Here is a 14,046-nt window from a genome sequence, read left to right on the forward strand (position 1 = left end):
GTTTAAGTACACACACACAAATGACTTGTTGAAACAGTTTGCAACACTTCCTCTATCATCAGCTATTTGCTTCAATATATTTTACAGTGTGCAAGGTACTACTGATGTCTTTACCTTGCCTCAGGGAGGCAGTGAATTATAAGAAAAGTGGGAGATTGTGCAAACATGAGCAAGCCACAGAGACCAGCTGCATTGTTATGTTCTGGTAGAATTCTTCATTTTACAGATAGGTACTGACGGAACTGTTTAAATGTGCCCAGCACTGTAGTCATTTCTACTGTTAACATGGTTACTCATTGTCACCTGTTTATAATAAGAGGGCTACAAAATAGTCCTTAGTCTGGAAAGTATCACTGGTCCTGAAAGAGTAGGAAATGCTGCATTAGGGAAATACTACCAGGCAACTTGGCCACCATGTACATGAGCTAATTCTAATGAGAATCATAAAAATACGTATGTCCCAATAAACACCAAATACAGTGGGACAGGTTTAGAGGCAACATTTCTTTTTGCTAACTTGAGGAAGTGACCTACCCTGCACACCTGGCTGTATCACCGAGTTGTCACAAAATCCTCATATTTGTATAGTAAATGCTGATTTTTGCTAATGGTTTTAAATGGACATTACATACACTGCCCTGAAAGTGAACACACAAAGCATCCTCATAGAAAGTATAAACACACAGAAAAATGGTGTCACTATCATGTGTGGTAGTAAGATTGTTTATCAAATGGGACTTCACCTCCACCTTGAAGACACAGATCATCATCAGTCAGAGGACAGACAGTGGAAGAAGAAAGGAGCTGACTTAAATCTTTTTAATCACCTATGCTATTTAACGATGTAAATTATAAGCAAATCAGTCTTCAAAACATTATTTTTGTGCCAATAAAACCCCAGAATGGAATCATTTCTTTCTTGTGCTGATTTTCAAACTGATTAGAGTATTTTTACACTTTGAGCTGGGGTGTGTGATTCCCAGCTGCAGGAGCCATACCTGCGCTAGCTTGATCAGAGCTAGCACGCTAAAAATAAAATGTAGCAGCAATAGCAGCAACAGAGCAAGTGAGCCATCTTGAGTACACGCACAGGGTCTCAAATGGGTACATACTCAGGGCATATAGCCCCACACTCTATTTTTAGTGTGCTAGCTTGATGAGAACTAGGGCAAATATGTCTTCTCGGGCTGAGAGTCACACTCCCCTCTCGAAGTGTGGACATACTTTAAGAGAGAGAAAAGAGCTACTTTATTCCCACAAGTTAAATGTAGTACAAATTGAATTACTGCAACTACTACTGTGCCTTTTAGGTTGTTTCTTGATCATGTTAAGTTAAACATGCTTGTAAATAAATCCCCTCCAGAAAACTTTGGTAATAGCTGAAGTGTTTTCAGTTGAAAAAACAGGTAATGTAGATTTAAAAAAAACAAGACATATCTATGCTTTTTTACAGAGAATGCAGTCATCTGTAGCATTCTTATTATTATCATAAAGAAAATTTAATTTCAGGTGGAAGATATTTGACTATCCCTTAAGGGAGAGAGGTTAAATGATCTCTGCTTGTTGCAGTATATCTGAAAAAACAGAACAAGAAAGTCTCATTTAGTTTCAAAGTCAGAGAGTGCCTTTGGGTTAGTAGTCTGCATTTATTCCCAGTGTGGATCTTATCTAACAGAATGTCAAGCTTGAGTATTATAGGCAAAGTTGACATAAAATTTGGGGCTATAAAATCACCAGCAAAATCTAATTTTTGCAAATGTCATGTTAAGCAAGAGATTGGAAGCTGTGCAATACTAATTGGGAGTGAAAGAAGAAAATGGTCACATTTCAGAAAACTTCAAAAATGTTTGAATTGATATTGTTCATGATATTAAGCGAATTTATAAAAGTGTTTAGTTTCATCATTAAGATTTACAAAACCCAAAGCTTGAACTTTCAACTAGTTTAAAGTTACTGTAGTTGTAAAATGGGCAAGGGTTCAAATATGGAGAAAACAACTGGGAAAGAGAAAAGAAGATTACTCACCTTGATGAGTGTGCCTATGGATTCTCCACTACCCACCCTCCTCCCCTCTACTTCAGAGCTGGTTCTGGCTCTGTGGTAGAGAAGGAACTGAGGAGTCTGGGTCATGCACACGATACTTCAACCACTAATGGCACGTGAGGCAGGCATCATGAGTGCACAACCCGTATAGGCACTGCTGTAACATTCTCCAAGCGCAGGCACCAACACCTGGAGTGGAGCACCCACAGGGACACTCATCTCAAAGAACCTCAGCTACTGCACAAGGTGAATAACCTTCTCTTAGAGAGAGAGATCTCCCTGTGGGTGCTCCACTCCAGGTGACTGTAAAACAGTGCCCTTTAGAATGGTGAGAGCTTCAGAGTGGGTACGATAATCATGGAGAATATCGCTCGACTAAGTCAGGTATCTGTTTAAGGGCCTTGCGTGATTGCATAATGTTTGGCTAAGGTGTGTTTGGAGGCCCAGGTGGCGGCCTTACATATGTCTATCAAAGGAATGTTGTTTAGGAACACTGTGGATATAGATATAGTGGCTACAGATCTGGTCAAGTGTGTCCCAATCATTAATGGGGGTTCAAGTGTCTTGTAGTTGGTAGCATAGGCGAATACATATAGATATCCACTTAGAGAATCTCCATGTGGATATGGATGTACCCCTGGATTGTTCTGCTATGGCTACAAAGAGTTTTGGAGTAGCCCAAAATGGCTTGGTTCTGTCCAGGTAAAAAGCCAGTGCTCTTTTAATGTCCAGTGTGCATTGTAGTTTTGAACGAGTTTGCATGCGGCTTAGGGAAAAAACTTGGAAGCTGTATAGGTTCATTAACACGGAAAGATGAATGCATCATGAGTAGGAATTTGGGATGGGTACGTAATGTAACTTTATCCTTAAAAAAGATCATATACGGTGGGTCTGCCATAAGCGCCCCTATTTCTCGCACATATCTCATTGACATGATAGCTACTGGAAATGACACCTTCATGGACAGGTGCTATAAAGAGCAGATTGCTAGAGGTTTGAATGATTTCTGAGTCAGGGTCATTAGCACCAGGTTTAAGTCCCAAGGCGTTGTGGGTGGTTTGACATCTAGATAGAGAGTTTGGATGCCCTTGAGGAATCGTTTGGTGATTGAGAGGGCAAAGATTGTAGTGTCATCAATCTTTTGGTGAAAAGCAGCAATGGCCGCCAGTGTACTTTCATTGAGCTGATGGAAAGGCCCAATTGTTTTAGTTCTAAGAAGTAATCTAGGGCCAATTGGAGAGGTGCAGCTGTTTCATCAGTTTGCCTGGCAGTGCATCATGTTGTAAATCTCTTCCACTTATATAGGTAGGTGCTACAGGTAGAATGTTTCCTATTGTGGAGTAGCACCTTTTGGACCTGGTCCGAACAGTTTAGCTCATCATGAGAGAGCCATAGAGAAGTCATACCTTGAGATGTAGCATCTGTATGGGGTGCTGTAATTACCCCTCCCATTGTGTCAGTAGATCTGAGTGGAGAGGGAATGTGATTGGAGCACGTGCTACATGTGTGTCATATAGGGATACCGACCTTGTCTTGGCCATGTGGGGGCTATTAGGATGACTCTGGCTTTCTTGATCCTTATTTTCTGTATCACTGGGTAAGCAATGGTATTGGTGGAAATGCGTATATAAGGTCTATGTTCCAGCTGATTAGAAACATGTCTCCCATGGATTGCTTCCCCAGACCCACTCTGGAGCAGAATTTTAGACACTTGGTGTTGTGGGCAGTGGCACATAGGTCAATGAGTGGTTGACCCCACTGTCAGAATACAGATTGCAGTATCAGGTTGCTCAATTCCCATTCGTGGTCATAGGGAGTTCGTGGCTGAGTTCGTCTGCCATGGTATCCTGGCATCCAGGTAAGTATGAAGCTGAGATATGGTATGGATGCTGTGTTGGATACAGAGATTCCAAAGTTTGATAGCCTCGATGTAAAGCGAGTGTGATCTGGCTCCCCCTTTTCTGTTTATATAGAACATGCAGGTGATGTTGCCGGTCATTATCCCTATGCACTGTTTTTTTTTATGAAATGCAAGAAGTGGAGGCAGGCACTGCAGATGGTGTGGAGTTCCAGAAAGTTTATATGTAGGCTTGTCTCGGTTGTGGACCATAGTCCCTGTACTGTGTGACGTTGCATGTGTGCTCCCCACCTGATGAGGGAGGCATCTGTTGTGATAATCTGTGATGGAGAGTCTTGTGTGAATGGGATCCTGGACCACAGGTTGCATGGGTGAGTCCACCAAGCTAAAGAGTCCTTGACCTTGTGGGACATTGTTAAGCGTATGCTCATTTTGTGTTTGTTTGCTCTGTACACAGTCGCTAAACATCCTTGTAGGCAGTGCATGTGTAGATGTGCATGATGCCATGTGGCCCAAGAATTGTAGACATTTGTGGGCCATGATTTGTAGACTGTTCTGAACTGTGGATATGATTGTCTGTATTGTGTCGAGCCTGTCTTATGGGAGCAACGCCCTTGCCATCTTGGAATCGAGGTACACGCCTTGGTTCTAGTGTTGATGTCTTTATGTTTAAAGCCGAGGCTTTGGAAGCAGTGTATCACTGTTTGCGTGGAGCACACGGCTTCTGACTGGGAGTGCACCTTCTGGAGAGAGTTGTCCAGGTAAGGAAAAATTATTATGCCTTGTTTTCTTTGGTGCATCGTTACAATGGCGAGGATCTTGGAGAAAACATGGGGTGCTGTTGACAGGCTGAAAGGTAGTACTTTGTACTGATGGTGATCTGTACCCAAAGTAAATCTCAGAAACCGCCTGTAGGCGGGATGTATCATAACATGAAAATAAGCATCCTGCAGGCCGAGGGATGAAAACCAGTCTCCCTGCTCCAGCGCCAGTATTATAGTTGTTAAAGTAACCATCCTGAATCTTTGCTTTCTCATGAACTTTTTTAGTCACCTGAGGTCGAGGATGGGTCACCACCCCTCACTTTTCTTATGTGTTAAAAATAGTTGGAATAAAATCCCTTCCCTCTGTGTTGTACAGGCACAGGCTCCACTGACCCCAACTGGAAGAGATGATCTACCTCTTGGTGTAACAAGTGTTCGTGAGAGGGGTCCCTGAAGAGGGACGGGGAGGGGGACTGGGTGGGGGGTATAGCTCTCAATCCTTCTGTTTTTAATAGGAGTTCAGGATGCCTGCTACTGTCAGGAGGTGCCCCAAAGTGCTATGTTGTGCTGTTTTGCATTATCGAACTGTTGATGCTTTTCACCTTTAAAATCCCTCTAGAAGAAAGGTGCACTATAAATAAATGTAAGTCATCAAAAAGCATGCTGATTTATAGTGTTTGTTAACAATCCTGATAGAAAAAAAGAGAAAAGAAGACCAAAACTGAGAGCAGGTGAAGAACAAATTTGTGCTTAATCAAATTAAAAATATAATCACAATAAGTAATAGCCAGAAAAATCAGTCATGCAGCATAACCATAAAAATGGAGTAAACCCATGGGAAATGAAAAGCAGAAAAAAAGATGCAATTGAAGGATTTTTTTTTCTTCCACAAGAAAAATAAAACCAATTTTAAAGGTAATGTAGTAGCTTACATTTGAAAGATCAGATCTGTGGTTGGAGTATCTGAAGTGTAAAACAGGGTCAAAATAGAGCCTAAGAACACAACATATTTGTATCAGCTATATTATTCGCCAAAGTTCAGCATAAGTTTTATTCCTATTTTCTAATGCTATGAGCTGTTGGGGAAAACAACAAAAATAATTAAAAGGACAAAGCAGAAGGATTTTTAGGTATATAAAAGCAAGAATAATTACTATAGTATGGTGAATTATATAGATATATGGGTGCAAATAGATCTAGTCTGAAAAGGACAATAAGAACAAAGTGGATTTGAGAGTTATTTATGAGTAGTAATTAACCGAACACAAAAAGACACTGCAGACAATAGAATCTGAGAAGATTTGTTGCTCTAGATAGCTCATATGTTGCCTACACACAGAAGGGCTGAGGCTGTTGCCAACTGAAGTCAATGGAAGTTTTGATGGGAGCAAGATCAGGCACGGAGGTAGCAATATTTACAGTGTAGATCGTTGAAAAGTTTCCTGTTAGCTCACAGTAACTTTCATTACACTAAACACTTCAGTGTCAAGCTTAATTAGATCCTATTCATTTAGGCCAATTTCCTTTTACTTTTGATGGAACCATGTGTACATCCAAACATAGAATGTATCTGTTAGTAAATTAAGACATTGAGAAAAAAATAGCAAAAATGGTGATTTCAATATATGAATCCTCCTGGTTTCTGCCAATTACTCTAGACTCTAGACTTTCCTTTCAGTCCGTTAGTCGAATGGCATTGATGACTGTCTTCTAGCTTGGAAGAAAGGAAACATGGCAGAAATCATTTCAAGGGAAAGGCCTTTGTGATGAGAAAAATGCAGAATGATATTCCAGAATGAAGGGAAGACGAAAGCTTCATGACCCTGCAATGGCTAGCCTTATATTCTGGATGTCTGCCTTAGATAGATAATTGTTTGTCCTGTTGTAGCTGTGTTGGTCCCAGGATATTAGCGAGACACAGTGGGTAGATGATATAACTTGCCATAAGCATTTAAGATCAGTCTGTAATCGTGAATTATTTAATATGGGAATGACTCTGCATCCAGCTACAAAAACACAGAATATCAAAATAAAACTATAAAAGAGTATCTGAAATGAAACAGTTCTGCTCAACAGATAATACAATGAAAACTAATGAGGTTAAGACCGGAAGAATCAAATTGATTACAGGACATTCCAGATATATTTTGATTCTCTATTTCATCTCGTTATGCCCAAAGCTTTAGGAATCTGTTTTCCTTAGGGGGAACAGATCTTCAATTTTATTAACCAAAGCAAATAGTGTAATAGTCTGTCAGCAATAAAACAAAAAAATTATGAAAATCTAATACAACTAGTCTACTAGTGTTCACATATCCCACAGAGAAAAATCATCAAAATCAATCAGATCTTCAGTTATTCTGTAAAGGTACGAAGCATTCATGCTGGGCATGACCACAGTAATGGCACAGTCACAGAAGGGTATAAGCAGATTTATTGAAAGAGCTGATTAGGCACTCTCATGATGTCACTGTAAGGTCATCTAGATTGAGCGAACCAAGTCTATGCCAGGCAGAAAGGGTATGATAATTTAAACATCTGCTCTTCTGGTTAATGAGCTTGAATAGTTGTTTGCTTGGTTTTTATAGATTATCTCTGAGAAGCTGAAGACTGTTGTTGTGTGAAAGCAGCGAGTTTGTTTGGAAAGGTGACAGGCTTGGGGTACATTTTCAAGTATATTGCATGTTATCTTAAAACTGGAAAATATAGATGGAATTGAGAAAGAACAGAAAGCACAAATGTATGTACTTTAATAGGAATTCATCCCTCGGTGCTACTTGAGTTATGCTCTGCTAGCAAACCAGGGAGGATATTTTAGACACTTCTAGCTAATGTTCCATCAATAAGGGTCAGTTTTAATTGGTTCTATTGGAAGTTATATGTATCAGTCTGGATATCATACAGTTTAATTTTTTAAGGCTAAGAAAAAGTGCTGGATTGACAATGTTGAGACTGAAGTACTCAGTCCACAGAACAGTTCAAGTTTCCCTACATTCATTGTGTCAAATATGGAGATGATTTTATGTTGTAGATACCTGCTGCTAGAAAGTCGGCTGAAAACATCACTGCTTTCACAAATGCTGTTAAAAAGCTGCTGAAAACTTACTGAAAATTTACAACCTGACTGGACCAAGATGGGAATGGTTCCAGGCACACCATTATCCTGAGCCAGCCAGTTTCTTGTTTCACTGTAACTTAGGCTGAGAACCGAGACTTTAGTCTTCTGTAGTAAACTTAGGGCCACAACACAATCCATGTGCTTCCACGATTATTTAAACAATTACCTAAAATCAGTTAAACCAGCAAAGGTCTCACCAGTATTCAATCAACTGTAGGGAAACTATAAGGAAATAAGGAGGAGGGGAAATTTAACATACCACCCTAAAAAGACACCTCACAATGATCTTATGGAATAAAAATCTTGGTATTAATTTCTAAAACAAAAGTATTTTTCTATAATTATTCTTTAATTTGTTCCTAAATGGAATTTCCATTTAGTGAAATTGAATATTATCTTATGACACACACTTGTGCCAGTGCCAGTCTGTCTTCCAAAAGTGGTGCCAAATTTAATTCAAAGTTTATTGTGACTAAGATACTAGGGTCTTTGCAGTGTACAGATTTATACATATTTAACAGTATATACACATGGATGTGCTATATCACCACATCAATGTTAAGTTTTCCCAGCCTCAAATTAAAAGGTACAGTACTTAGCTGCTTCGATTTCAGAGCCTAAATAAGTTTTATTCCTCAGTTCATGAATTCATTGTTCCTGCTGACCTTCAAAAATTACAGATTAGTCACAATAGTAAGTTTGATAAAATATAAAAATATACTTAAACCTTTGGTTAGTTACATTTAAAATAAGCACTCTTGGCATTTAGGAACATCTATTAAGATAGGGGTTGAATCTGCATAATCTCTTTTTAAAAAAACTCAGATAGCACACTGCAAACCCTTACATGGACTGTTTTAATTTAATTGGATTGACTACTGCAAAAACAAATTAAATTGGGATTTAGGTAAAAAATCCATAAGCACTTGTCCCTTGTACAAATGTTACAAGAAGTATAATTTAATAAACATTAAAAATCTTCCCATCCACTGAAATAGCTGCTTCCTAATCCACCACTCCTGGACACTAATCAACCTTTCACCATCACCTGAAGAGGTCTTTCATTTATGCATTTTAAGGCCAGAAGGGACCATTAGAACATCTAGTCTGACTTCCTGTATAACACAGGCCAAAGAATTTCATCTAGTTACCCCTATACTGAGCCCAATAACCTGTATTTGATTAAAGCACATTCCAATTAGGAAAGCCTTTGAGGAAGAAAATGTTTAAGAAGCCTGACCTTTTCCAACCAGCTTCTGAGTCAGGCACTCAGGAAAGTAAAATTCACTTCTGGGACACCAGAGGAACACTCAGAGATAATAAGGCCATTGTGGAGAAACTAAATGATCTGGAAAAAGGAGTAAACAGTGAGGTGGCAAATTTTGCAGATGATACAACACTACTAAAGGCAGTTAAGTCCAGCACAGACTGTGAAGAGTTACAAAGGGATCTGCCAAAACTGGGTGACTGGGCAACAAAATGGCAGATGAAATTCAGTGTTGATAAATGCAAACTAATGCACATCGGAAAACATAATCCCAACTATACATATAAAATGATGGCATCTAAATTAGCTGTTACCACTCAAGAAAGATCTTAGAGTCATTGTGAATAGTTCTCTGAAAACATCCACTCAATGTGCAGCAACAATCAAAAAAGCAAACAGAATGTTCAGAATCATTAGGAAAGGGATAGATAATAAGACAGAAAATATCATATTGCCTCTATATAAATCCACGGTACAACCACATCTTGAATACTGTGTACAGATGTGGTCGCCCCATCTCAAAAAATATGTATTGGAATTGGAAAAGACACAGAGAAGGGCAACAAAAATGATTAAGGGTATGAACAGCTTCCATATGAGGAGAGATTAATAAGACTGGGACATTTCATCTTGGAAATTAGACGAAGGGGGGATATAATACAGGTCTATAAAATCATGACTGGTGTGGAGAAAGTAAACAAGGAAGTGTTTCTCCTATCACAAGAACTAAGGATCACCTAATGAAATTAATAGGCAGCAGGTTTAAAACAAAAAAAAAGTAAGTATTTCTTCACACAACACACAGTCAACCTGTGGAATTCTTTGCCACAGGATGTTGTGAAGGCCAAGATTACAACAGCGTTCAAAAAAGAACTAGATAAATTCATGGAGGATGGGCAGGGATGGTGTCCCTAGCCTCTGTTTGCCAGAAACTGGGAATGAGAGATAGGAGATGGATCACTTGATGATTAACTGTTCTGTCCATTCCCTTTGAAGCACCTGGCATTGGCCACTGTCAGAAGACAGGATAGTGGGCTGGATGGAACTTTGGTCTGACTCAGTATGGCCATTCTTATGTTCTTATGTTCTAAATCAGCATACTAAGACTTAGACAAACTGAGTGAAGGGATTCCATGAACAAGTCCAACCAGAACTCAGGTCACGCAGAAATATGTGGCCCAGTCCAACTCCAATTCCAGTTAATAAGTGGGAATCTTTCCCACAGTTACAATGGTAGTTGACTCAGGCACTCAGGGATTTGTATTTTCCCACTTTCTCTGTAACAGTTGAGTAATTATGTTTCAATGGACACCTCTTTCTGGGAACTGGAACAGGGATATACTGTGTGTGAGCTATGTTAAATATATGGAGGGCTGCCTTATAACACACATAATCATAGAAGGAGGCAGAGGAAATCCTTTTCTATGTACATTCTGGCTTCATTTTCTTTTGAGCTCTGGATGACAAGAAGACCCTAGACCTGTGATTTATTGAACATTATTTAAAACTCTATCAGAACTTCTCCTGGAAGTTAAAATGCCTGTTCTTTATCTTTGAAAATGGATAATACTTGCAGCACAATCTGAAGGTCTCCAAATCCAGATTCTGGCAGACCAAATGATGGGAGTAGATGTAAAAGTCAAGGACCACTTAAGTGAGAATGCCCTGCCATCGGCCCCCTTTCATTTCAACCAGTTTGTTAGCTTAAGTGCCTCAGCTGATCAAAATTGCTGCATTACTACATAGAATCAGAGACAATATCAGATGTAGATAGCATCCAAACCATTTAGGGTTTTTATAGGACAAAACCGCCAACTTAAACTTCACCTAGAAATCAACCGGTATCCTGTGCGGGTAACAGAACAGAGTTTTAATAAACTCCATACTGAAAATAACTCTGCTGTTTCTTCTTCTTGTATTCTCTCACAAAAAAAAGCATGATCTCAGACTTATCTGAGAGGTATCTCAACTAGTTACCTTTCCGCAATGCTCAAATCTATAGCAAACACCGGGTAAGATGCCTACCACACCAGATAATAAGGAGATATAAAATGGGGAGTTAGCAGAATACTGAAGATGGCGTAGCCCAGGGGTCTCAAACTCAAATGACCATGAGGGCCACATGAGGACTAGTACATTGGCCCAAGGGCTGCATCACTGACACCCCACACCAGCCTGCCCCCGGCCCCGCCCCACTCCAACCCTTCCCTGAGGCCCCGCCCCTGCCCTACCTCTTCCCACCCCTTCCCTGCCCCCATTCCAACCCCTTCCCCGAAATCCCCACCCCAACTCTGCCCCCTGCCCGCCCCCAGGTGTGCAGGAGGAGTGAGGGGTGCGGCAGGGGGTCAGCATCTGATTTCAATGTGACTAGTTTGGAATGTGAGGATGTGACTGTTCGCTTCCTAGCTTATGGCTGCCTCTGCTGCTTAGCCAAAGACCTTAGCCTAAGCACAGGGCCTCAAACTGTCACAGTAAGAGAAGGCCCTTACACCGGCAGACAGTGATTTTGATTCTTTCTTTTGTACCGCTATAACTAGCCAAGTGATAAGAATACACCTAAATTCTTAGCGTAAGGCCTTTACAGACAGGCCTGAATATCTATATCCTAACAGGGCCGTGTGTTTGAGACCCCTGGCATAGCCAATACTTGAAGAATTAATCTTCCTAAATGATGTATGCATTTGTTAAACAAAAGGGGGAATGCTCTTTAAGATAAACCTTGGGGCAGAAGAGTAGCAAACCAATAATATCCTCTGGAATCTCTCTCCAAAAAGAAAAGGGATGGAACAATACTAAGGTTATTACCCTTCCTAGGGATCAGAGACACATCAAGAACATGTCAGGGGTAAGAAACAAGGGTGATGCCATGGTAGGGGTCTACTACAGACCACCAAACCAGGAAGAAGAGGTGGATGAGGCTTTTTTTAAACAACGAACAAAATCATCCAAAGCGCAGGACTTGGTGGTGACGGGGGACTTCAACTACCCAGACATCTGTTGGGAAAATAACACAGCAGGGCACAGATTATCCAACAAGTTCTTGGAATGTATTGGAGACAATTTTTTTATTTCAGAAGGTGGAGAAAGCTACTAGTGGGGAGGCTGTTCTAGATTTTAGTTTGACAAATAGGGAGGAACTGGTTGAGAATTTGAAAGTGGAAGGCAACTTGCATGAAAGTGATCATGAATGGTAGCGTTCACGAATCTATGGAATGGTAAGAGGGACAACAGCACAATAAAGACAATGGATTTCAAGAAGGCAGACTTTAGCAAATTTAGGGAGTTGGTAGGTAAAATCCCATGGGAAGCAAATCTAAGGGGAAAAACAATTGAAGACAGTTGTCAGTTTTTCAAAGACATTATGAAGGGCAAAAGAAAAGGTGTACTTGTGGCATCTTAGAGACTAACAAATGTATTTGAGCATAAGCTTTCGTGAGCTACAGCTCACTTCTATTGAGCTGTAGCTCACGAAAGCTTATGCTCAAATAAATTTGTTAATCTCTAAGGTGCCACAAGTACTCCTTTTGTTTTGCAAATACAGACTAACACGGCTGCTACTCTGAAACCTGTCATTATTAAGGGCGTAAGAGCAAACTACTACACTGCATCGGAAAGATAGGAAGTATGGCAAGAGACCACCCTGGCTTAACCAGGAGATCTTCAATGATCTAAAACTCAAAAAAGAGCCCTACAAAAGGTGGAAACTCGGTCAAATTACAAAGGATGAATATAAACAAATAACACAAGTATGTAGGGACAAAATTAGAAAAGCCAAGACACAAGACGAGATTAAACTAGCTAGGAACATACAAGGAAACAAGAAAACATACTACAAATACACTAGAAGCAAGAGGAAGACTAAGGACAGAGTAGGCCTGTTACGCAATGAGGTGGGGAGAAAGACAATAACAGAAAATGTGGAAATGGCAGAGGTGCTTAATGACTTCTTTGTTTCGGTTTTCACCAAGAAGGTTAGTGGCAATTGGACGTCTAACATAGTGAATGCCAGTGAAAATGAGATAGGATCAGAGTCTAAAATAGGGAAAGAACAAATCAAAAATTACTTAGACAAGTTAGATGTCTGCAGATCACCTGGGCCTGATGAAATGCATCCAAGAATACTCAAGGAGCTGACTGGTGAGCAATTATCTTTGAAAAGTCATGGAAGATGGGAAGCATTCCAGAAGACTGGAAAAGGGCAAATATAGTGCCCATCTATTAAAAGGGAAATAAGGACAACTTGGGGAATTACAGACCAGTCAGCTTAACTTCTGTATCTGGAAAGATAATGGAGCAAATAATTAATCAATCAATTTGCAAACACCTAGAAGATAATAAAGTGATAAATAACAATCAGTATAGATTTTTCAAGAACAAATCATGTCAGACCAACCTGATAGCTTTCTTTGACAGGGTAAAAAGCCTTGTGGATGGGGGGGGGGGCGAAGCAGTAGATGTGGTATATCTAGACTTTAGTAAGGCTTTTGATACTGTCTCACATGACCCTCTCATAAACAAACTAGGGAAATACAACCTAGATGGAGCTACTATAATGTGGGTGAATAACTGGTTGGAAAACCATTCCCAGAGAGTAGTTATCAGTGGTTTATAGTCATGATGGAAGGATATAATGGCTGGGGTCCCACAGGGATAGATTCTGGGTCTGATTCTGTTCAATGTCTTCATCAATGATTTAGATAATGGCATAGAGAGTACACTTACAAAGTTTGCAGGCGATACCAAACTGGGAGGACTTGCAAAATGATCTGGACAAACTGGAGAAATGGTCTAAAGTAAATAGGATGGAATTCAATAAGGACAAATGCAAAGTACTCCACTTCGGAAGGAACAAACAATTGTACACACACAAAATGGGAAATTACTGTCTAGGAAGGAGTACTGCAGAAAGGGATCTGGGGGTCATAATGGATCACAAGCTAAATATGAGTCAACGCTTAACACTGTTGCAAAAAAAGCAAACATCGTTCTGGGACAT

The sequence above is a fragment of the Chelonia mydas genome, chromosome 3 (assembly GCF_015237465.2).
Source record: "Chelonia mydas isolate rCheMyd1 chromosome 3, rCheMyd1.pri.v2, whole genome shotgun sequence".
Lineage (NCBI taxonomy): Eukaryota > Metazoa > Chordata > Testudines > Cheloniidae > Chelonia > Chelonia mydas.